Below are 25,354 nucleotides of genomic sequence, written 5' to 3'. Positions count from 1 at the left end.
TGTTGTTATTATTGTTGTTGTTGTTGTTGTTTTGAGACAGGATCTCGCTCTGCCGCATAGGCTAGGGTGCAAGAGTACGATCTCAGATCACTGCATCCTCAACTTCCTGGGTTCAAGCGATCCTCCTGCTTCAGCCTCCTGAGTAGCTGGGACTACAGGTGCACACCCCCATGCCTAACTGATTCCTTTAATTTTTTTAGACATGGGGTCTCACTATGTTGCGTTGCCTGGTTGCCAGCTCCTGGACTCCAGTGATCCTCCCATCTCAGCCTCCCAAAGTGCTGGGATTACAGGTGTGAGTTGTCTCTCCTAACAAGCCAGTTTTAAGTTGCATGATAAGGAAGTCCCTTCTGCTTTAACTTTTACAAGAAAAGCAACTTTGAAGCAACCAATATACTCTTCGTTTTCTGTTTCTGCTTTCCTCATTTCTTTTCTGTCCATAAAACCAACCTCCTCTGCTCAGCTCATTGGAACATTCATTCTATTTTATGGAATGAGGTGTTGCCTGATTCTAGCTAGAATCACAAATCAAAGCCACTTAATATCTTTAAACCAAATTTGTCGTAATGTTGTCTTTTGGCAACATGAATATTAAATTTTAATATATTTCATAATGTTAATTAATTATGTAGTGAGATATTAAGAGCAGAAAAAAAATATGCACATAAATTCTGTCCTGGCTATGACCTCAAAGCTCTATTTCAGTGGCACTTTGACTTTCTTACTTCCAGAACTGGCCTGAATTCTAAATTCATAACACCGTCTAAAGGCTATACAGGCTGGGCGTGGTGGCTCATGCCTGTAATTCCAGCACTTTGGGAGGCCAAGGCAGGTAGATCACTTGAGGCCAGGAATTCAAGACCAGTCTGGCCAGCATAGCAAAACCCTGTCTCTACTAAAAATACAAAAGGTAGCTGGGTGTGGTGGTGTGCACCTGTAGTCCCAGCTACTCGGGAGGCTAAGGCACGAGAATCGCTTCAACCCTGGAGGCAGAGCTTGCAGTGAGCCAAAATCGCACCACTCCACTCCAGCCTGGGGGACAGAGTGAGACTCTATCTCACCCTTGCCTCCATTTCCAGCATTATCTAGCACCTGTCTCCTCTTCATTCTCTGAACATTTCTTTGCACATCAATGAGACTTTTGGATCCCTGAAATCCCCAGACTGAGGCTTGTCTGAGGTCTCAAGGCCTCCACTTATGCTGTTTCCTTGCCTGGAATGCTGCCCTCCCTAGGCCTCCCTTCTTTTCCATATGTCATACTCATCATTTAGGTTTCAACTGAAATATCACTTCCTCAGTGAAGTAATCTCTCACCTCCCAAACTAGGTCAGGTTCTATCCCAGAGGAGCTATAGGAAAGCACCTCACAGGGTCTGAAATTCCCTGAAACTGGCAGGGAACCACGGACTTTCCTTCTTAAAGAAAGCTGATGTCATTAATAGGCTGTAACCTTCATAAATTGCTCTTAAGAAAGACATGCCGCTACTCAAAGATAAGAAGGAACATGTGTAACATTAAAAATCCCCATTATTAGCCGGGCGCAGTGGCTCATGCCTGTAATCCCAGCACTTTGGAAGGCTGAGGTCAGGAGTTCGAGACTAGCCTGGCCAACACGGGGAAACCCCATCTCTACTAAAAATACAAAAATTAGCCAAGCGTGGTGGCGGGCACCTGTAATCCCAGCTACTTGGGAGGCTAAGGCAGGAGAATCGCTTGAACCCAGGAGGCGGAGGTTGTAGTAAGCCGAGATTATGCCATTGCACTCCAGCCTGGGGGACAAGAACGAGACTATCTCAAAAAAGAAAAAAAAAAGAAACAAAGAAAGAAAGAAAAATCCCCATTATTTGTTCTTTTGAAGTGTCCAGAAAAAGAAGAAAAGCAGTACATGGTGGTATATGCCTGTAATCCCAGCATTAGGGGAGGCCAAGGTGGAAGGATTGCTTGAGCCCAGGAGTTTGACAGCAACCTAGTCAATATTGCAAGACTGTGTCTCTACAAATAATTTTTAAAAATTATCTGGAATAGCCAGGTGCAGTGGCTCACACCTGTAATCCCAGCACTTTGGGAGGCTAAGGTGGGTGAGTCACTTGAGGACAGGAGTTTGACACCGGCCTAGCCAACATAGTGAAACCCTGTCTCTACTAGAAATACAAAAATTAGCTGAGTGTGATGGCGTGCACCTGTGGTCCCAGCTACTTAGGAGGCTGAGGCATGAGAATTGTTTGAACCCAGGAGGCAGAGGTTGCAGTATGCCAAGATCATGCCACTGCACTCCAGCCTGGGTGACAGAGCAAGACTCTGTCTCTAAATAAATACATTAATACAATAAAAATTAGCTGGGTGTAGTAGTGTGCACCTTTGGTTCCAGCTACTCAGGAGACTGAGGCAGGAGGATCACCTGAGCCCAGGTGGTCAACGCTGCCACAAACCATGATCACATCACTATACTCCAGCCTGAATGACAGACTGAGACCTCCATCTCAAAAAAAAACAGAGAGAGGAAAAAAAAAGGTGTCTGTTTGTGTTGTTTTGTCCTTTGTCCACTTTTTAATGAGGTTGTTTGTTTTTTGCTTGTAAATTTAAGTTCCTTATAGATTCTGGATATTAGACCTTTGTGAGATTCCCAGTTTGTGAATATTTTCTCTCATTCTACAGGTGGTCTGTTTACTCTGCTGATAGTTTCTTTTGCAGTGCAGAAGCTTTTTGGTTTAATTAGGTCCCATCTGTCAATTTTTGGTTTTGTTGCAATTGCTTTTGGAGTCTTCATCATGAAATCTTTGCCAGGTCTTATGTCCAGAATGGTATTTTCTGGGTTATCTTTCAGGGTTTTTATAGTTTTAGGGTGTTTTGTTTTGTTTTTTGTTTTTCTGTTTTTGAGACTCCAGCCTGGGCAACAGTCTTGCTCTGCCGCCTAGGCTAGAGTGCAGTGCTGTGATCTCGGCTCACTGAAAACTCCACCTCCTGGTTTCAAGCAATTCTTTGCCTCAGCCACCAGAGTAGCTGGGGTTACAGGCATGCACCACCATGCTCGGCTAAGTTTTGTATTTTTAGTAGAGACAGGGTTTCGCCATGTTGGCCAGGCTGGTCTCAAACTCCTGGCCTCAAGTGATCGACCCTCCTCGGCCTCCCAAAGTGCTGGGATTATAGGCATGAGTCACCGCTCCTAGCCTTAGTTTTAGATTTTACTTTTAAGTCTTTAATCCATTTTGAACTGATTTCCGTATATTTTTGTATATGGAATGAAGGGGTCTAGTTTCAATCTTCTGCATATGGCTAGCCAGTTATCCTAGCACTATTTATTGACTAGGAAGTCTTTTCCCCATTGCTTGCTTTTGTCAGCTTTGCTGAACATCAGACAGTTGTAGTTGTGTGACATTATTTCTGGGCTCTCTATTCTGTTCCATTGGTCTGTGTGTCTGTTTTTCTACCAGTATCATGCTCTTTTGATTACTATAGCCTTGTAATATAGTTTGAAGTCAGGTAACATGATGCCTTCAGCTTTATTCTTTTTGCTTAGAATTGCCTTGGCTATTTAGGCTCTTTATACATGTGGCCAACAAGCATATGAAACAATGCTCAACATCACTAATCATTAGAGAAATGCAAATCAAAACCACAATGACATACCATCTCATGACAGTCAGAATGGCTATTACTAAAAAGTCAAAAAATAACACATGCTGGCAAGGATGCAGAGTAAAGGGAATGCTTATACACTGCTGATGGGATTATAAATTTGTTCAGCCATTGTGGAAAGCAGTGCAGTGATTCCTCAAAGAACTTGAAACAAAATTACCATTCAGTCTAGCAATTTCATTTATTATGGGTATATGCCTAAAAGAATATTAGTCACTCTGCCATAAAGACACATACACACATATGTTCACAATAACAAAGACATGGAATCAACCTAAATGCCCATAAATGGTAGCCTGAATAGAGAAAATGTGATACACATACAACATGTAATACTATGCAGTCATGAAAAAGAATGAGATCACGTACTTTACAGCAACATGGTTGGAGCTGGGGGCCATTAGCCTAAGCAAATGACTGCAGGAACAGAAAACAAAATATCACATGTTCTCACTTATAAGTGGGAGCTAAACCCCAAAAACACATGAAAACAAAGAGAAGAACAACAGACACTGAGGCCTACTTGAGGGTTGAAGGTGGGAGGAAGGAGAGGATCAGAAAAAATACCAATAAAACCCCTCAAAATACTGAGTATAGAAGGAACATGCCTCAACATAATAAAAGCCATATATGACAGATCCATAACTAGTATCATACTATATGGGGAAAAGCTGAAAGCCTTTTCTTTAAGATCAGTAACACAAAAAGGTTGCCCACTTTCACCACTGTTACTCAACGTAGTACTGGAAGTCCTATATAGAGTAATCAGACAAGAGAAAGAAAGAAAGGGCATCCAAATTGGAAAGGAAGAAGCCAAATTATTGTTGTTTGAAGACAATGTGATCTTATATTTGGAGAAACCTAAACACTCCACCAAAAAACTATTAGAACTGATTAACAAATTCAGTAAAGTTGCAGGATACAAAATCAACATGCAAAAATCAGTACCATTTCTATATGCCAACAGTGAACAATCTGAAAAAGAAATCAAGAAAGTGATTCCATTTACAGTAGCTGTAAATAAAATTAAATACCTAGGAATTAACCAAAGAAGTGAAAGATCTCTATAATGAAAACTATAAAACACTGATGAAAGAAATTGAAGATACCAAAAAAAATGGAAAGATATTCCAAGTTCATAGATTGAAAGAATCAATACTACTAAAATGTCCATACTACCAAAGGCAATCTACAGATTCAGTGCAATCCCTATCAAAATATCAATGACACTCTTCACAGAAATAGGAAAAACATTTTTTTTGGAGGAGGGGGGAAGGCAGGTTCTCACTCTGTCACCCAGGCTGGAGTGCAGTGGCACAATCTTGATTCATTACAACCTCTACTTCCTGGGCTCAAGCAGTCCTCCAACCTGAGCCTCCCTAGTAGCTGGGACTACAAGTGCAAGCCACCACACCTGTCTAATTTTTTGTAGAGATGGGGTTTCGCCATGTTGCCCAGGCTGTTCTGAAACTCCTGAGCTCAAAGCGACCTGCCTGCCTCAGCTTCCAAAGAGCTGGGATTACAGGCATGAGCCGCCATGCCCAGCCAATTCTTAAATGTATATGGAGCCACAAAAAAAAAAAAACAAAAACAAAAAAAACCCAGAATAGACAAAGCTATCCAGAGCAAAAAGGACAAAACTGGAGAAATAACATTACCTGACTTCAAATTATACTACAGAGATATATAACCAAAACAGCATGATACTGGCATAAAAACAGACACATAGACCAGTGAAACAGAACAGAAAACACAGAAACAAATCTACACACCTACAGTGAAGTTATTTTTGACAAAGGTGCCAAGAACATACATTGGGAAAAGAACAGTTTCTTCAATAAACGGTGCTGGGTAAACTGGATATCCGTATGCAGAAGAATGAAAGTAGACCCCCCCAAGGGCCGGGTGCAGTGGCTCACACCTCCCAGCACTTTGGGAGGCCAAGGCGGGCGGATCGCCTGAGGTCAGGAGTTCGAGACCAGCCTGGCCACCATGACATTGCAAGTTCTTACTTATTTGTGGGATCTGAAAACCAAAACAATTGAGTTCATGAAAAAAGAGAGTAGAAGGATGTTTACCAGTAGCTGGGAAAATAGTGGGAGGTTGTTGGGGGGTGGTCAGGATGGTTAACGGGTACAAAAGAATAGTTAAAAACAATGAATATGACCTAGTATTTGCTAGCACAACAAGGTAACTATAGTCAATAATAACTGTATATTTTAAAATAACTAAAAACGTATAATGAAATTGCTTGTAAGACAAAGGATAAGGCTGGGCGCGGTGGCTCAAGCCTGTAATCCCAGCACTTTGGGAGGCCGAGACGGGCGGATCACGAGGTCAGGAGATCAAGACCACCCTGGCTAACACGGTGAAACCCCGTCTCTACTAAAAAATACAAAAAATTAGCCGGGTGAGTTGGCGGGCGCCTGTAGTCCCATCTACTCGGGAGGCTGAGGCAGGAGAATGGCGTAAACCCGGGAGGCGGAGCTTGCAGTGAGCTGAGATCCGGCCACTACACTCCAGCCTGGGCGACAGAGGGAGACTCCGTCTCAAAAAAAAAAAAAAAAAAAAAAAGCTAGACAAAGGATAAATGCTTGTGGGAATAGATACTCCATTCTCCATGATGCGGTTATTATGCATGGCATGCCTGTATCAAAACATCCTCTGTACCCCATAAATATGTACCTACTCTGTACCCACAAAATCATAAAAAAACCAAAATTTTAAAAAAAGAAAGAAAATACTTATTGTGTACTATGCTTATTATGTGGGTGATGAAATAATCTGTATACCAAACCCCAGTGGCATGCCATTTACCTACACAACAAACCTGCACGTGTATCCTTGAACCTAAAATAAAAGTTACAGTAAAACAACGAAAAGAAAAATTCCCATTAAAATCTTGTTTTGGTTTAGAAGTCATTCTTGCTTGCTTTTTATATTACATAATGATAAGAGGAATACAGCCCCTCATATCCCCAACAAGGTAAGAGAGTTGTCATTGGACATTTCCATGGATCTACAACTTCTGCTGCAGGAAGCAATAAAACAGGCCAGAACAAAAGCACTCATGCTTGTGCACGCACGCACACACACACACACACACACACACACACAGAATGGGAGTCAGGTATCTTGTGCAGTAGCTCATCAGCCGACTGGGGGCAAGACTCCTTTGCTGCCTGCCTCTGATACCCACAATCAGCCCCCAGTGGGTCAGCACATGCAAGACCATCTCAGCCAGTTCAGGGTCCCACAAGCAGTACCATTTACAGCTGAATACTGATAAACTAGATTAACAGGGAGCCAAGAGCAGGTAAAAACTTTGGCTTAGTCTCTACCTTTGGGTGCCCTGAGTTATCTGTCTTCATTGTAAGCACAAGATTTAGAGTAACATCTGATCTTGACCAAGAGAAAGGAAGCAGCTTCAAGGTTCGAGCCTAGAACAGCCCTCAACTACATATGTCCGTAACTCCCCACACTCCTGTTTGTAGAACTCATAGTCATTTCTGTAATGTTGATTCTCCCCATCAGAATATAAGCTCCATAAAGACAGAAATAAATCTGTCTTGTTCCTTGCGGTATTTTCATCAGGTCATGCATAGTATGACTTCAATAAATATTTGTTTGGAAAAAAAAAAAAATCTTAGCCAGACACAGTGGCTCATGCCTTTAATCGCAGAACTTTGGGAAGCTGAGGCAGGTGGATCACTTGAGCCCAGGAGTTTGAGACTAGCCTGGCCAACATGGCAAAACCCTGTCCCTACTAAAAATACAAAAAACTTATCCGGGCGTGGTGGTGCACACCTATAGTCCCAGCTACTTGGAATGCTGAGGCATGAGAATCATTTGAACCCAGGAGGTGAAGGTTGCAGTGAGCCGAGATTGCACCACTGCACTCTAGCCTGGACGACACAGCGAGACTATGTCTCAAAAAAAAAAAAAAAAGAAAAAAAACTCTGTCTCTTCTTCATTGTACTACTATTTGCGAGTTTCATGAGGACCATCCTAAAAGCCATCTTCTTATGTCTTATCGTGTGTATTCTTCACTATATCCATTCCTTTATTCTTTCATTTAATCACTTATTTAACTAACATTTATACAATAGCATTGAAGTAGCAAATATTACTATTAAAAATGTATTTATTTATTTAAGACAGGGTAAATAAATTTATTTATTTAAGTGCAGTGGCACAGTAACGACTCACTGCAGCCTCAACCTCCTGGGCTCAAGCCATCCTGCCACCTCAGCCTCCTGAGTAGTTGGGACTATAGGCACGTACCGCCATACCTGGCTAATTTTTGTATTCTTTGTAGAGATGAGGTTTTGCCATGTTGCTCAGGCTAATCTGGAACTCCTGGACTCAAGAAATCCTCCAGCCTCAGCCTCCCCAGGTGCTGGGATTATAGGAGTGAGCCACTGTGCCCAGCCAAAAAATCTCCTACCCTTAAGAAGCTCATGATCTGTAAGAGGCCCACAGGTTAGTAAATCACCATATGATATAGAAGTGCCACAATAGAGTATAAAAGGGATACTATAGACATAGTAGTTAAAATAGCAATGAAGTGTTTTTGTTCCCCTACTAAAATTAACAAATATAAAAATAAAATAGTAGTAATCAATCCCACCGTGTTCCATCCTAACAGAATCCCAGTTTGCGCACCTCATCCATGCAATCAGGTGACTCAAGAGAGGCTGACTTCATTCTCAATTCTGAAAGCTGATTCCACACAAACCAAAGGTCATAATCCTGTCCAGTGGGATTGCCAGTGATTGGTTCAACAATACAAGTTTAAACCAAGGGTTGGCTGTGCAGGGTGGCTCACACCTGTAATCCCAACACTTTGGGTGGCCAAGGTGAGAAGATCCCTTGAAACCAGAAGTTCAAGGCCAGCGTGGGCAACATGACAAGACCTCTGGAGGTTGAGGCTGCAGTAAACCACGTTAGTGTCACTTCACTCCAGCCTGGGTGACAGAGTGAGACCCTGTCTCAAAATAAAATAAAATAAAATAAAATAAAATAAAATAAAATAAAATAAAAATAAACCAAGGGTTAAGCTTAAAGTGAGTTACATTGCTCCAAGGACTATTCTGTGTCCAGGAAGAAACACATGACCTAAAAATGACCCAATCAGATTTAAAATGGAACTTTATTCCATCATTAGGGTAGCATTCTCCTCCTCTTGTGCAGAACATAAACAAGGAAGCAGGCTGCCCCAGCTTGTGATCTAAGGGATCCCTGAGGACAGTAACAGACAGTCAAAGGCGGAGAGGGAGATGTGAGATAACTGCAGTAAAACAGCGCTAGAACCCAAATTATAGCATGCCTGGGTCCTGCCCTACTTCTGAGATTTTTTAAAGCAGGGATTACCATACATTCCTTATTGTTTAAGACAATGTGAATTAACGGTTATTTGTTACTTGCACCCAAAAGTATCCTAACAGAGCAAATAAAGGTATTGTAAAACTGTGTAACAAGACGGGGAAATGTTAATGCTTATACTACTAGTCCCTAAAATATAGAATACAAGATAATATACACATAATGGCAATAGCAATATTAAAAAGTCAGAATAGTTACAAAAATGCTAACAACAACTGCATTTGGATAGATATACTCTTAAGGACTGTTTTTCTGAATCTCCCAATTTTCTGGAATAAATATATTTTACTACTAAAATAAAAAATCATTTGGAATGTTTTGGAAACTGAGGCATGAATGCCTAACTCTATCTAGAGAAGTTAGAGCGAACCTTATGAGGAAGTGATGTGAGCTGACACTGTAACAAATAGCATTTGCCGAAAGAAAGGGGTAATTCCAGGTCACGTTTACTTCCTTTGTTAGGTTTGGGCATATTAACTGCCATTAGCTTTGGTTTCCCCATTTGTAAACTCAGAGTATTACCTACCTCACAGAGTTTTCACTGGCATTTTAAATTATTACTATTATTATCACTTATGTTATTGTTATGTCAAAGGCAAAGGGTCGTGAAAGTGTGTATCTGGCTCAGAGAGTTTTGAATTTTTTTTTTTTTTTTGAGATAAAGCTTCGCTCTGTCGCCCAGGCTGGAGTGCAGTGGCACCAACCTCCACCTCCCGGGTTCAAGCGATTCTCCTGCCTCAGCCTCCTGAGTAGCTGGGATTACAGGTATGTGCTGCCACGTCCAGCTAATTTTGTATTTTTAGTAGACACAGGGTTTCACCATGTTGGTCAGGCTGGTCTCAAATTCCTGACCTCAGGTGATCCGCCCGCCTCAGCCTCCGAAAGTGCTGGGATTCCAGGCGTCGCGAGCCACCGCGCCCGGCCGAGTTTTTAGTATTTTGTGTGTCTGAAGCAGGGGACGCGTGGGAAGGATGGGGCTGGAAAGCTAGGCAGTAGCTAGGTCATAAAGGACCTTGGAAGTTGTATAAGAGATGGAGCTTCAGTAAGCTTGAAGCCCAACCTGTTTGGGAAAGCTGGATTCAGAGGTCACCTGAAACTATTCTTGGATTCCACCTCAGCCCACTGTGGTCCCTTAGAAATGTGCTTGGACTGATTCCTACTGTCTCCAATACCAAGCTGAAAAGAGGCATGAAGGTAAATATCTCCTCCCCTGAGAAAGTTGATGCGCAGTTTGCACCATCAGGCTGTCACGGAGACAGGACAGCTACGCACTTCTCAGAACAATCGGGAGAGGCCATTCTGAACACTGCCAAGTCCTATGTTTTGTTCTGCAGGATGAAGAAACTGGTGCCTTTTGCCTGTGGCGTTGGCAGCATCTTTTCACCTCCGCCCTTTTGATATCATGTGACATGCCAAGTAACTGGTTTTTTCACCTATAGGCCAGTGGTTCTTCCCTCTTTTTGAGACACAGACCTTTTTGAGAGTGTAATGAAAGCTACAAGTCCTCTCCTGAGAATAGATATACTTATGTCATTCGTCTACACCATTTTAGAGAGTTCCTTTGTCCATATGTCTGCTAAATATCTGCTGACCATAGGTTAAGGACCTCTCTTGCAGAAACGATGCATCATTGAAGGGTTTTAAGAAACGAAGTAGCCAATCACTGCAGTAGTGTGGTAGAAGATGGATTTGGAAGCTGATACTAAAGGCAAGAATACCATCCATGAGGACATAGCAAAAGTCTGAAGGTCTAATTGACAAGGGCCTGAACTAAAGCAGCAAACGTGGAAAAAGAGAGGAGGTGACAACTGGAGAGAAAGTTTACACAGGTCTTTGTGATGGAGTGTGTGGAGGGTGGGAGAAGAGAGCCTGAGGGAGAGGATGGGGTTCAGGAATCCTCCTTTGTCTTCACTCACCATGATTGAAGTTGTGGACTGCCAGTGGAGTAAGCTCTAAGCTTTATAACGTTTAGGTCTCTACCATGCCATCTCCCCACAAGTACAGCAACCACAAATTTCTAATCTGGTAAATGTGTATGATCAATAATGTTAAACAATGAAAATAACCACAGAATAAATTTATTAAAAGTTCTGGTCCTCTGAAAGTACCCTCTGTAATAAATCTCCTGTGTCAACTTTTTTTTTTTTTTTTTTAAAGCAAGACTAGGAACAATTCCTCAGAAAGTATCATTTTATATTACAACTGAAATCTATTCTTTTCATAATGTTAGTTGAAGTAGCCACCTACAAACAATCAATTTTAGCAGAACATAGAGTACTTCTATAAAGATTTATCACCAATATAGATTTCCTTTTTTAACTTAATGACTCACCAGCAAAAACCTTTAAAATTGGAAGCCTCTGTGCTTTGTGAGAATGCCAAAGTTAGTCACTGATTTATTCCCCTAAGTGTAATTCAAAAGAACCTGCTGTGTAAATCTGAATACTGTAAACCATGCACCATGAATCTTTTAAAAGCTAGTTTTCCTATTAATGGTGCCTAAATGCTTAAGAGTAGAATCACAAATTGGGAGGGGGAAGGGAGCCCTCTGGGACCTTTTCTGTGGGAAACTTTTGTGCCACAATTTCTACTGAACCTGCATTTGGAGGATCAGCAGCAGATTCAGCAGGAGCGGAGGCAGAGAACTGGGTCCTTGGGCAGACAGACCTAACTTTCCAACCACAATAAAGACTGATGTCTTTAGGTTGGATAAATACTCCTGAAATTATTGAGTTTATCACAGAAAAGGGACCCTGAAAAGAAAAGTCATTCTTGAGTTAAAGCTACAACTATGACTTGTAATAAGTGTTCTAAAGGAAATGTGCAGAGTACTATGATCACGTCTTTTTTCCTGTGAAAATGTCTACAATGGGATTGACTTGTTCTAGGAGTGTTAGAGGAGTTTTCTTTTTTTTTTTTTCCAGGCAGGGTCTGTCTCTGGCACCCAGGCTGGAGTGCAGTGATGTGATTTCGGCTCACTGCAGCCTCCTACTCCTGGGCTCAATCGATCCTCCCACCTCAGCCTCCTGAGTAGCTGGGATTACCAGTGCATGCCACCATGCCCAGCTAGTTTTGTATGTTTTGTAGAGACAGGGTCTTGCCGTGTTGCCCAGGCTGGTCTTGAACTCCACTCAAGAGATCCTCCTGCCTTGGCCTCCCAAAGTGCTGGGATTACAGGTGTGAGCCACTGTGCCCAACTGGAGGAGTTTTCTTGAAGTGACTCTTTCCCTTATCTAATATTGCACAACAAACTACCCCAAAACATAATAGCACAAAGTAACAAGCCTAAAGAAGACAAAAGAGATATAGAGAGGAACCACTTTTTTTGCACACAAATTTGTAATTTGGGCTGGGCTCAGATGGTCACTTTCTCTGGTCTTGTCAATGGTCACTCATGAGACTGCATCCAGCTGGCACTTAGGCTAGCCCACAGCTGGGATTCTCGCATGTAATCTTTCCATTTGGTCTCTCCAGCAGGATAATCAGACTTTTTGTATGTTGGCTCAAGCCTTCCAAGAGCACAGAAGCAGAAGCTGCCAGTCTTTCCTAAGGCTTAGGCTTGGAACTGACACAACATCATATCTGCTGAATTCCAGTGGTTAAAGCAAGTCCACCCAGAGTCCAGGAGAGGGGACTGTCACACAAGGGCATGAATACTGGAAGATGATATTCATCTGGGGCCACCTTGTAACAGGCTATTAGAGTGACCTTAGGCAGCAACCTGGAAGATGAGTAAGAGTTAACTGAGCAAAGAGGGAGGAAGAATGTTCCAGGCAGGGCAGTAGTATATGCAAAGCAGTTATGGCAGAGGATCCCCAGGCGTTTCTAAGTGACTGAAAGAAAGCCACGTTCGCTGGAGCACAGAGATCAAGGGAACAGTGGGTACAGGCAGGAAGGGGCCAGACCATGTGGTGCCACTGCATTCTTTAGGAAACTTCCAGATGCAAGTGGTAGGATCCCAATGCAAACCGACTCAAGCAAAAATATAAACAAACCAAAAAAAGATAAAAATAAAACGAGAAACAGAATGTATACATTTATGTTCCTGGAAAGTCCAGGGCCCAGTGGTTTGACTTCAAGTATGGCTGTATCCAGGGCTTCAAATGACATCACCAGGAATTTGTTTTCCTCCATCTCTCTCTCTATTTTTAGATGGAGTCTCACTCTGTCGCCCAGGCTGGAGTGCAGTGGCGGCACGATCTCAGCTCGCTGCAACCTCTGCCTCCCAGGTTCAAGAGATTCTCCTGCCTCAGCCTTCGGAATAGCTGGGATTACAGGACCCCACCACCACACCCAGCTAATTTTTGTAGGTTTTGTTTGTTTGTTTTTGAGACAGATTCTCGTTCTGCTGCCAGGCTGGAGTGCAGTGGCATGATCTCAGCTCACTGCAATCTCTGCCTCCTGGGTTCAAGTGATTCTCGTGCCTCAGCCTCCCAAGCAGCTGGGACTATACAGGCGCCTGCCACCACGCCCAGCTAATTTTTGTATTTTTGGTAGAGATGGAGTTTCACCATGTTGGCCAAGATGGTCTCAATCTCCTGACCTCGTGATCTGCCCGCCCGGGCCTCCCAAAGTGCTGGGATTACAGGCATGAGCCACTGCGCCCAGCTAATTTTTGTATTTTTTAGTAGAAACAGGGTTTCGCCATGTTGACCAGGCTAGTCTCGAACTCCTGACCTCAGGTGATCCACCCGCCTCGGCCTCCCAAAGTGCTGGGATTACAGGTGTGAGCCACTGCGCCCAGCCTCTTTCATATTTTGAAATTTCTTTTTGATACAGGGTCTCATTCTGTTGCCCAGGCTGGAGTAGAGTGGCAAGATCACTGCAGCCTCTAACTCCTGGGCTCAAATGATCACCTCAGCCTCTCAAATAATTGGGACTACAGGTCATGCCACCTGTAATGCATCCTCTCCCTCAGGCTCTCTTCTCCCACCCTCCACACACTCCAACACAAAGACCTGGTTTCAACTCCTGAGCTCAAACAATCCTCCCACTTTGGCTTCCCAAAGCGCTGGGATTACAGTCTTTGAACCACCACACCTGGCAGTATCACCTTTCTAAAATCCTTTAGTGATTCCCCGTTGTCTACAGGAACCCTTCTTCTCCCATGGAGTCCATCACCATCCAGCCCTTGTCTACCTTCCCACCTTTGTCTCCCACCCTTCTTCCCCTCACTTCCTCGCCCCAGTCATACCTTGAAGGCTCTGTGCTCTTTCCAGCTTCTAGGCCTTTTAATATACTGCTTCCTTGTCCTGGCATGCCCTTCTCCTTCAGTTTTCCTTTTATCAGTACAGCACAGTAATTGGGTCACACCTTCACTCAAATCCTGACTCTTCTGTTTGCTAGCCAGGATGTTGGGCAAGTTATTTAACCTCTTGAGCTTCATTTTCCTCTCCTGGAAAACAGAGATAATAGCAACCACAGCCTTTGAGACCTAGTGTAAAAACTATTTTGTTTTTGAGACAGGGTCTCACTCTGTTGCCCAGGCTGGAGTGCCGTGGCACCATTGCAGCTCACTGCAGCCTCACTCTCCCCAGGCTCAGGTGATCCTCCCATCTCAGTCTCCCGAGTAGCTGGGACTACAGGCATGTACCACCACACCTGGCTAATTTTTGTACTTTCTTTTCAGAGACTGACTTTTGCCATGTTGCCCAGGGTGGTCTTGAACTCCTAGGCTCAAGAGATCCTCCCGCCTTGGCCTCCCAAAGTGCTGGGATCCAGGCATGAGCCACCACGCCCTGCCTAGTGTAAAGACTGAATGAGAAAGCAAATGTAAAACCCTTAGTGAAATGCCTGGCACAGAGCAAAGGCCCACTTAAGGCCAGCTATTGCTGCACTCAAAATTCAAGTGTCATGTTAAGTCATTGCTCTTTTGACTTCTATGGTTGGCTGAATGATGGCTCCCCAAAGGTGTTCACATCCTTGTCCCCGGAGCCTGTTTGTATGTTATTTTACATGGCAAAAGGACTTTGCAGATGTGATTAAGAATCTTAAGATAGGCGAGTACCCTGGATTATCAAGGTGGGTCTGATGTAATCACAAGGGGTCCTTCTAAAAGGAAGGTAGGAGGTGAAAGAGAGGAGGAGGTGATGTGATGATGGAAGCAGAGGTGGGCGTGATGCCAAAGAATGCCAGCCACTTCTAGAAGCCGGGAGCAAGGATTCTCCTCCGGAGCCTTCAGGAGGAACTGGCTCTGTCAGTGCCTTGATTTTAGCCCTTAAGACTCATTTCTAACTTCTGACCTCCAGAACTGTTAAGAGAATAAATTTGTGTGGAATGAAGCCACAAAATTTGTGGTAATTTTTTATAGCAGTAATAAAAATGAATATAACTTCCTAGAGATGGGTTTACATGCAGATAGATAATTTTTCATCCATTTTTCTCACCCAGTAGGTATTTTTTTAATTTTTAATTTATTTATTATTTTCTTTTTTAGTACAGAATCATCTGCTCTAAAAGTAAAAAAAAAAAAAATTTAGGCTGGGCACGGTGGCTCACGCCTGTAATCCCAGCACTTTGGGAGGCCAAAGCAGGCGGATCACGGGGTCAAGAGATCGAGACCACCCTGGCTAACACGGTGAAATCCCGTCTCTAGTAAAAATACAAAAAATTAGCCGGGCGTGGTGGCGGGCACCTGTAATCCCAGCTACTCAGGAGGCTGAGGCAGGAGAATGGAGTGAACCTGGGAGGTGGAGCTTGCAGTGAGCCGAGATCACGCCACTGCACTCCAGCCTGAGCGACAGAGCGAGACTCCGTCTCAAAAAATAATAATAATAACAAAAAATAACATTTTTTTAAAAGAAATTTTTTTTTTTGAGGCAGGGTCTCACTCTGTCACCCAGGCTGGAGTGCATTGGCACAATCACAGCTCACTACACCCAGTGAACTGCCAAGAGCTGCTGCTTCTTACTAATATTTGAAACCATCTTGACCTCTTGGGCTCAAGGGATCTTTCTGCCTTAGCCTCCTGAGCAGCTGGGACTACAGGCATGTGCCACCATGCCTGGCTAATTTTTGTGTGTTTTGTAGAGACAGGGTCTAGCCATGTTCCTCAGGCTGGTCTTGAACTCCAGGGCTCAAATGATCCTCCCACCTCAGCTTCCCAAAGTTCGGGGATTACAGATGTGAGCTACCACGCCCAGCCAGGCTGTGTGTTAAGAGCTGCTGCTCTTTTTTGTTTTTTTAACTCACCTCCTTTTTTTTTTTTTTTTCTGAGACAGGTTCTCCTTCTAGACCCCAGGCTGGAGTGCAGTGGCATGATCTTGGCTCACTGCAACCTCTGCCTCCCAGGTTCAAGCAATCCTCCTGTCTCAGCCTCCTGAATAGCTGAGACTACAGGCACGTGCCCATGCCTGGCTAATTTTTGTAATTTTTTGTAGAGACAGGGTCTCGCTATGGTACCCAGGCTGGTCTTGAATTCCTGAGCTCAATCGATCCCCCTACCTTGGCCTCCCAAAGCACTGGGATTATAGGTGTAAGCTACCATGCCCCACCAAGAGCTATTGCTTTTTATTAATATTTGAAACCACCTCCTATTTCCACCTCCACATACCTAGCACAATGCCTGGCACCTTCTCAAACTCCAATAAATATTTGATGAAGGAAAGTTTATGATCTCAAGTGTGATTTCTGTTTGGATTCGGTTCATGTAAAAATGGAGGAACCAGCTGTGAATTCTCAAATAAGTTTCAGTCTGTGGCAAGCACAGGTCTGGGAGATGCATTGAAAACATGTCTGGAGATTATTGTAAAAAAAAAAAAAAAAAAAAAAAAAGAGAGAGAGAGAGAGTGAGAAGTGACTATAACTGAAAGAGTACCTGGTCCTGGAATCTTTTATATGATGAAAATTTTATGGGGTTCTAGTCTCTGCTTCTTGAAGATACAATGGAACTAGAAAAGATCCAGAGGACACCAAAAATGATTAAGGGCAGAAGGAATTATGTACACTAATAAAAATAAAAAAGATGCCATTGTAAAAAAAAAGTTCATCTTAAACTCACAAAGAATAGCATAATTTTCTCAAATCCTGAAAAAAATCGAAATAGGCAACATTCCTTGAAGCCTAACTGTCCTTCCAACCAAAAAAAAAGAAGTAGCTCTACGTATAGCATGTGCTAAAATATAGAATCCACTACTCCAAGAGGTGGTGGCTACAGAAAGTAAACACTACAAAACAGGGCTGGGTTCAGGGTCAAACCAGCCAGGCAGTTGCCTCAGGTGCCTCACATAGGCACAAATCATTTGCAAATAAATTACATAATGTGGTGTTTGTTAACTCACGTTTCCACATATAGCTTCTTATAGTTTACATCAGTAAAATTTCCCTGGCACTGTTGAAACAAACGTGCCTGTGAGTAGAATTTAAAGAAAAGAGGCCAGGCACAGTGGCTCATGCCTGTAATCTCAGCACTTTGGAAGGCCAAGGTGGGTGGATCACCTGAGGTCAGGAGTTCAAGACCAGCCTGGCCAACATGGTGAAACCCAGTCTCTACTAAAAATACAAAAATTAGCTGGGTGTGGTGGTGGGTGCCTGTAATCCCAGCTATTCAGGAGGCTGAGGCAGAACTGTTTGAACTCAGGAGGCAAAGCTGAGATCGCACCATTGTACTCCAGCCTAGGCAACAAGAGCGAACTCCGTCTCAAAAAAACAAACAAAAAAAAGAATTTAAAGAAAAGAAAAACAAAAATCTCATCAAGTGAATTCATCTGCTTTGGAATATTTTTGAATTGTACATATAAGCAACCTCATCAACTAAACCTCTGGATTGAACAGTGAATGGATGGCCTTGGTGCTGTTTACCAGAAGCAGCAAGTGATTTATTTTCTTAACTGTATTTTAATCTCTTTAGTACATCTTACAAGAAGTTATCTTGTTCCAAACAAAATCACAAAAGGAAACTAGAAAGACAACAAGAACCACAGAGAAATGGGAATTATTGTGCTAGTTTTTTTTTTTTTTTCCAGATCATTAAACTCTTCATTGGCTAGTGGAAGTAAGAGAGCAAATTAATCTTAAGTAAATAATTGTATCGATAATATGTCATTTAAAACACTTGCATTTAGAAATGTTGAACAACTACTTAAGATTCTTTAAATATTATTATTTTGAGGGGCTCCCATTCTGGGGAGCTGAGTTTCTCAATTATATCTTAATTGCTTAGGAAAGAGTTGTGAAAGTTCACACCAAGTTATAAATGGCAATTTAGACTTTAGTTTTAAGATAGCTTGGGATAATAATCCTTGAGCAAACCAACCCACCAGGTATGAATAAAGGAGCTAGAGGGTATGAAAGTTCTTTAAAACTCGTCATTGCTGTGCTAATATACTATGGGCCCGTGCCTGCTCCAGCCCTCCTGCCCCTGCTGTGTTGATTATGATATTACTTGGCTGTCCAGGTCTAGAAACAGAAAAACTGTGTCCTGCTGTATTAAAATGACCCTTCCCACTGGCCAGTTGGGAAATGGTCCCTAGAGCTGGCATGCCTGGTATGTGAGCCACGCAGCTCCCATCGTGCCTGATTCTCCAGGAGGGCGCATCTTTCATACCAGGTGTTCTGCAGCCCTGAGATGCAAGGACTAGAGCCAAGCCTTGAATTTTGGCTAACAGGCTGTCAAAACCAGCTCCACCGACCCTTGCACTGGGTTCTGAGTCTCAGCAGACCCCTTCCCCTTAAACTGACCCTATTTCTAATCATCTCTCTTATGCATTAGGTCCTCCTATTTCAATACCTTGTGAAGCCCCAAAGAAAGCAGAGAAACAGGATTCCTGGCTCCAAGTTGTTTCCTTCATCCTCCAGATGTAGAGGCTTGCATTATTGACTTCAGTCATCCTGCTCATCTTTTCAGATTGCTCTACCCCGTGCCTGCCAGACCCTTGCTCTTACCCCCCACTCCCCTCCCCAGCCCGTGGGGATTTCCAACATAGTACTCACCCAGGGTTTTGCTTTTTACTATAAATTTTATATTATATATAAACAGTATATATATGCACATACTACTTTTAGTATATTTTATATTACCATACACACATGTATCTGTAACCTCAAAAATTACACTATGGGTTATATTATGATTATGGGTTAAACTACTTTTTTGACATAGTTTAAATGAAACAGCAATTACCTCTCATACATTAACCCATAGTGCAATTTTCAAAAGACAAACCATGTGGTGGAAATGTGAAATGGTTCAGTCACTTGGGAAAACAGTTTGGTAGTTCCTCACGAGGTTAAACACAGCGTTAACATAACCAAGCAATTTCATTCCTAGGTATATGTTCAAAAGAAACAAGAACACATGTCCACACAAAAACTTGTACACAAATGTTCACAGCAGCATTATTCATAATAGCCAAAAACGGAAATATCCCAAATGTTCATTAATTGATCAATGGACAAACAAAATGTGGTATATTCCTACAATGGAATGTAATATCCATACAATATAATGTGCAGCCATCCAGTGGAATCCATACATCCATACAGTGGAATGTTATGTAAAAAAGAATAAAATGCTGATACATGCTATAACATCGTTGAACTTTGAAAACATTATGCTAAGTGAACAAAACCAGCCACAAAAAAATACCTATTAGCTGGGCAGAGTGGCTGTGCACCTGTAATCCCTGCAACTTGGAAGGCCAAGGCAGAAAGATCCCTTGAGTCCAGGAATTTGAGACCAGCCTGGGCAACACAGGGAAACCTGCATCTCTAAAACAAACAAACAAACTTTTTAAAACCCTGCATACTGTATGATTCAACTTATATGAAATTTCCAGGAAAAAATATATAGAAACAGAGTTTCATCATTGTCTGAAGGGTGGGAGTGATGGATGAGAAGTGACTGTTTCTTTTGGGGGTGATGAAAATGTTCTAAAATTAGATTGTGGGGATGGTTGCACACCTCTGTGAATATACTAAAAACATCTGAGTTGCACAGTTTAAATGAATAAATTATATAGTATGTGAATTATATTTCAACAAAGCTATTTAATAAAAAGATGTTTTGTTTATGCCTAACAAAAATTGTGTTTATATTTTGCTTATACATGGCATTTAAAGAAGATATTTTTTAAAAGTTTGGGCCAGGTAAGGTGGCTCACGCCTGTAATCCCAGCACTTTGGGAGGCTGAAGCGAGTGGATTGCCTGAGGTCAGGAGTACGAGACCAGCCTGGCCAACATGGTAACACTCCGTCTTTACTAAAAAAAAAAAAAAAAAATTAGCCAGGTCCTGTGATGCCTGCCTGTAATCCCAGTTACTAGGGAGGCTGGGCCTGGAGAATTGCTTGAACCCAGGAGGCAGAGGTTGCAGTGAGCCAAACCATGCCACTGCACTCCAGCCTAGGTGACAGAGACTCTGTCTCAAAAAAAAAAAAAATTGATTACACAAGAAATAATTCATTCTCATTATTTTTAAAAAAATGAAACGCTACAGATAAAGTTAAATTCTCCTTTGATAAGCAAGTCTAATCCTTTACCCTCCCCCCAAAATGAATAGCTCTTCATTCTTCCAGGCTGTTTCCTTATAGAAATATGTATTTTTTGTTTTTATGTATGGATTTTGTGTTTTTTATTTTTATTTTATCATACTGTATTTTATTTCATATCTTGCCTTTTTCATACTTGAGAGCCTTCCATGCCAGTCCATATAGGTATGTCTTATTCTTTTTTTGTTTCTTTTGAGACAGAGTCTCTTGCTGTCACCCAGGCTGGAGTGCAGTGGCATGATCTCGGCTCACCGCAACCTCCACTTCCCAGGTTCAAGCAATTCTCCTACCTCAGCCTCCTGAGTAGCTGGGACTACAGGTGTGTACCACCACTCCTGGCTAGTTTTTGTATTTTTAGTAGAGACAGGGTTTCACCGTGTTGGCCAGGCTGGTTGTGAACTCCTGACCTCGTGATTCGCCCACCTCAGCCTCCCAAAGTGCTGGGATTACAGGTGTGAGCCACCACTGTGCCCGACCTTTTTTTTTTTTTTTTTTTTTGAGATGAAGTTTCACCCTTGTTGCCCAGGCTGGAATGCAGGTGGCATAATCTCGGCTCACTGCAATCTCCGCCTCCTGGGTTCAAGCAATTCTCCTGCCTCAGCTGCCTGAGTAGCTGGAATTACAGGTGCCCACCACCACACCTGGATAAGTTTTGTATTTTTAGTACAGATGGGGTTTCACCATGTTGGCCAGGCTGGTCTTGAACTGCTGACCTCAGGTGATCCGCCCGCCTCGGCCTCCCAAATTGCTGGGATTACAGGCATGAGTCACCGTGCCTGGCCAGGTATGCCTTATTCTTTTAAATTGTAGCATAGTATTCCATAGCATGGATAGACTCTAGTTTACTTAGCATTCTCTTATTGATGGGTATTTAGGTTGCTTCCACTTTCTCATTTTGCAACCAACGCAGAGATAAATATCCCTGTACATATCTCTTTGTGCATAAGTCTGAACATTTCTCCATATTAAACACTGAGAAGTAGGATAGCTGGGTCGTAGCTTAGATCTATTTTAATTTTACAAGTACTGCCAAGTTGCTGCAGAAGTGCCTATAACAGTTTATTCTCCCTCTGGCAGTGAATGAGGCTACCCATTTCCTGTACCTTGATGTGTGTGTGGATATATGCATATCTGTGGACTATGGATTCTTATTTGCATAATTGCTAAGAAAATTTAATATCTTTTTTTTTTTTTTTTTTTGAGACGCAGTCTCGCTCTGTCAGCCAGGCTGGAGTGCAGTGGCATGATCTCGGCTCACTGCAACCTCCACCTCCAGGGTTCAAGCAATTCTCCTGCCTCAGCCTCCTGAGTAGCTGGGATTACAGGCATGCTCTACCATGCCCGGCTAATTTTTGTATTTTTAGTAGAGATGGGGTTTCACCATGTTGGCCAAGCTAGTCTCAAACTACTGACCACAAGTAATCTGCCTGCCTTAGCCTCCCAAAGTGCTGGGATTACAGTCGTGAGCCACTGCACCTGGTCTGAACATCTATTTATAGAATTACATTTTCATACTGTTTGTCCCTTTTTTTTTCTATGTAGTGTTTGCCTTTTTTCACCTTTAGTAGTCTTTCTATGTATTTTATGATAAATATCTATACAAATATCTGTATCCACATATACCTACATATAAAATATTTCCTACCTACTCATTACTTTATGGTTTTTCCTTTCTGTGTTTAAGGCTTTCTCTAACTCCAAGATCACAAACATAGGATCTTAGTGTGAGGTAGGAATTTTATTTTATTTTCCAAATGACTAGACAATTATCTTGATGCTATTTATTGAATACTTCATCTTTTCTCTACTGTTTTGAAAATACTTTTTTAAAAACAGTAAATTCCCATATAAATGGCAAATCTTAAACTTACATAGAAGTGGATCTGAAACCTAGAGAAGGAGGAAGTTCATGAGAAGAGAATTGGAATTGGCACTCCCTGAACTGTCAACCCATGGGAATTTCCAGCACAGGAAAGCAGGGGACTTTCCAAAGCGGCCACTATACTTTTTAGCATCAGGCAAATAAACTGGCAGCTAAATACTCCATGCCCCAATAACGTTAAATAATTTAACAATTGTTTATGTCATTTTGACTTTTTCTTTCCAAAACCTGTAAAACAATGTTACCCACTGTGGCACGGCAAATTAAGGTGAAATTACACAAAGTGAGAATCAGCTATGTGTCAAGTATAGGCCTGTACCAAGGAAGCAGGGCTGCTACAAATGTAATTATAGGATCCTAGACCCACCGGGTGTGGTGGCTCACACCTGTAATCACAGTACTTGAATCACTTGAACCCAGGAGGCAGAGTTTGTGGTGAGCCCAGAATGTGCCACTGCACTCCAGCATGGACAACAGAACAAGACTGTCTCAAAAAATATATATATATATATTTATTTATATATATATTTATTTATATATATTTATATATTTATTTATATATATTTATATATATATTTATATATATTTATTTATATATTTATATATATTTATATATATATATATATGAGTGGCACGATCAGACTGTTGTTTGAGAAAGATAATGGCGGCAGCATTTTGGAGGTAAATGACAGAGAAGTAAATTGAATGACAGGAAGACCTGCTGTCAGGTTATTATAAAGATGCTGACAAGACACGATGGAAGCCAGAACTAAAGCCCTGGGGAGGGCATAGAGAGGAGGGTCAGACTGCAGAGACACAGAGAGGCTGAGTCTACTGGATCTTGCTGACACTCTCAGCTTGGGCAATGAGGGAAGTCAAGAGGGAAGCGTTAAGAATGACTCAAGTTTCTGGCAAGGGCAACTGGGTGTCTGTAACGAAGAAGAGAAATAGACATTTCATGTATTAGGCTGTAAGAGAAGCCCTCTGTTTTGACTGATGATGTAAATGAGGACTTTCCACCTTCTGAAAAACTGAACTCTTCTGATGCAATGAGACAACGCCTACATCGTAGTCAGCCATGGTTCCCTCTGGTTCAACAACTCAGTCCCGATGCCCTGATGGGATTCTATTCCCCAACCTAATGGATCCGAAAACAGTGTTGGCAACAGACTAAACTGCCCACCAACTGTGACATATTCACAGCCTGCATAAGCTTGCTCTGTGAATGAAGAAGACACTCTTAAGAGGATTCCAAAAGAAAATAAAGCCTTTTCTGTCTTCCCAAGGAGGTTTTAGGCTAAGGAAACAACATAAACACCACACGAAAGAGTGGGCAAATGTACAAGAGAGTTTAAGGTTAACTGCTAAATTATGAAGTAAATTCCAGTCAGAGGAAAGTGATGGTATCGTTACTCTAGAACAGCCAGGAAAGATAATCATTTGCGTTGACCATCTACTGCCAAACCACCATCTGTAAGTCACACAGTTGCTAGTGGCAGAGCCAGTGCGTGAAGTTGGGAGAGACTGTCTCAGATCTTCAGGAAGGCGTAATGTGAGCTGAGACAGGAAGGTGCCTGGTGTCCAGCCTGGATGGGCTGGGAGTGCAGCTGGGAGCTTGGAGCATCCTGGGAGGAAAAGCAGAGCGACAGGACTGGCACGTGATGTTAAACGTCCCAGAATGGAGGCCTTCTGACTGGAGACTTGCAGTGTACGTACCACTGCTGCGTGTTTTCAGCATTTCAGTTTGGCAATAAACATAAAAAGTCTAGTAACATAGGCGTAAGCCTGAAATGTTCAGTGACTGATCACTGTCAGGAATCATTATTACAAAAGAGCAGCTACAAAAACATGACTCAGCACGCCCCACCTCAGAACACTCCGGACCCACCTAAGGGCTTTCCAAAGTCCGCAGAATCCAGGCCAGCTGAGCATTCACACCGCCGCTCTGTTCAAGTCACACTCCAGATCCGTGGTGTTATTGGTGAGAGCGATGACTAACTAGCAGGATGATTTACATGCATGCGAGTTCCAACTTGGCCTTTTTCCTGTCAGCAAAATTTACTACTATCTTCTAGCTGTCTTCCTACGTCAGGACTAAAAATGGTTACACTCCTAGCAGTAAAGCATTTCTAGCCAACTGACAAGCAAAGAAAGATTAAGGACAAGTACACAGACAACATGGGGTGGACTTTATCAGAAAGGACAAGGGTAGATACAGTGCTGGCCAACGAGTGTTGCAAGTAAGGAATTTCCTGGAGCCTTATGCAAACTCCAGTAATCCCAGGCAATGATGCAGTTTCACTTCTGTTTCATATTAACGAGTCCTAGAAACACATAATGAGTGACCTATTTCTTTTCCAGTGGATTATCCTTTCATTAGAGCTATGCTCTGGTGGGTTACTTAATTATTTTAAAAAATCAACACTAAGCACTACTTTAAGCGAGACCTTGACTTTAAATTTCAAATATGTCATTATAATATTTAACAAATATAAATTCCGTTTTTTAAACAGTGTTTGTGGTTTTTTTTTTTTTTTACATTCCGTGAAATTCATCCATTTGAAGTGCACAATTCAATAATTTTAAGTACATTTACAGAGTTGCACAATCATCACCACAATAAGAATTCATTTTTGAGCTTTTTATTTCAGTTTTTCAATAGATGATAATTTCAAGAGCGAATGATAAGCCACAAAAAGTCTGTAATTGGGGGTGAAGCAAGATGGCAGAATAAAAGTCCCCACCAATCATCCCCTGCCGCAGGAACACCAGATTTAAGAACGATCTGCATTAAAAAATCACCATCATAAGAACCAAAAATCAGGTGAGCACTCACAGTACCTGGCTTTAACTTCATCTCACTGAAAGAGGCACTGAAGAGGGTATAAAAGACAGTCCTGAATTGCCAACACCACCCACCCCTCATCCCCTCCTGCACCCCCACAGCAGCTGTTGCATGGCACAGATA

At 42.2% G+C, this 25,354-nt stretch overlaps 1 long non-coding RNA gene across 1 annotated transcript in view; it reads right to left on the bottom strand.

The window, feature by feature from the left end:
- LOC119625379 (uncharacterized) overlaps nucleotides 1-24,664 on the bottom strand; it is a 62,332-nt gene extending 37,668 nt beyond the window's left edge. The window contains exons 1-2 of the long non-coding RNA XR_005241582.2: nucleotides 24,275-24,664; nucleotides 14,215-14,415 (exon numbers count right to left, since the gene is read on the bottom strand). This is a non-coding gene — a long non-coding RNA (uncharacterized lncRNA). The remainder of the gene's footprint in view (nucleotides 1-14,214; nucleotides 14,416-24,274) is intronic.
- Nucleotides 24,665-25,354: the final 690 nt, after the last annotated feature.

This window comes from Chlorocebus sabaeus, chromosome 13 (genome assembly GCF_047675955.1).
Source record: "Chlorocebus sabaeus isolate Y175 chromosome 13, mChlSab1.0.hap1, whole genome shotgun sequence".
NCBI classification, from domain to species: Eukaryota; Metazoa; Chordata; class Mammalia; order Primates; family Cercopithecidae; genus Chlorocebus; species Chlorocebus sabaeus.
This window is presented reverse-complemented; position numbering and strand designations above follow the sequence as displayed.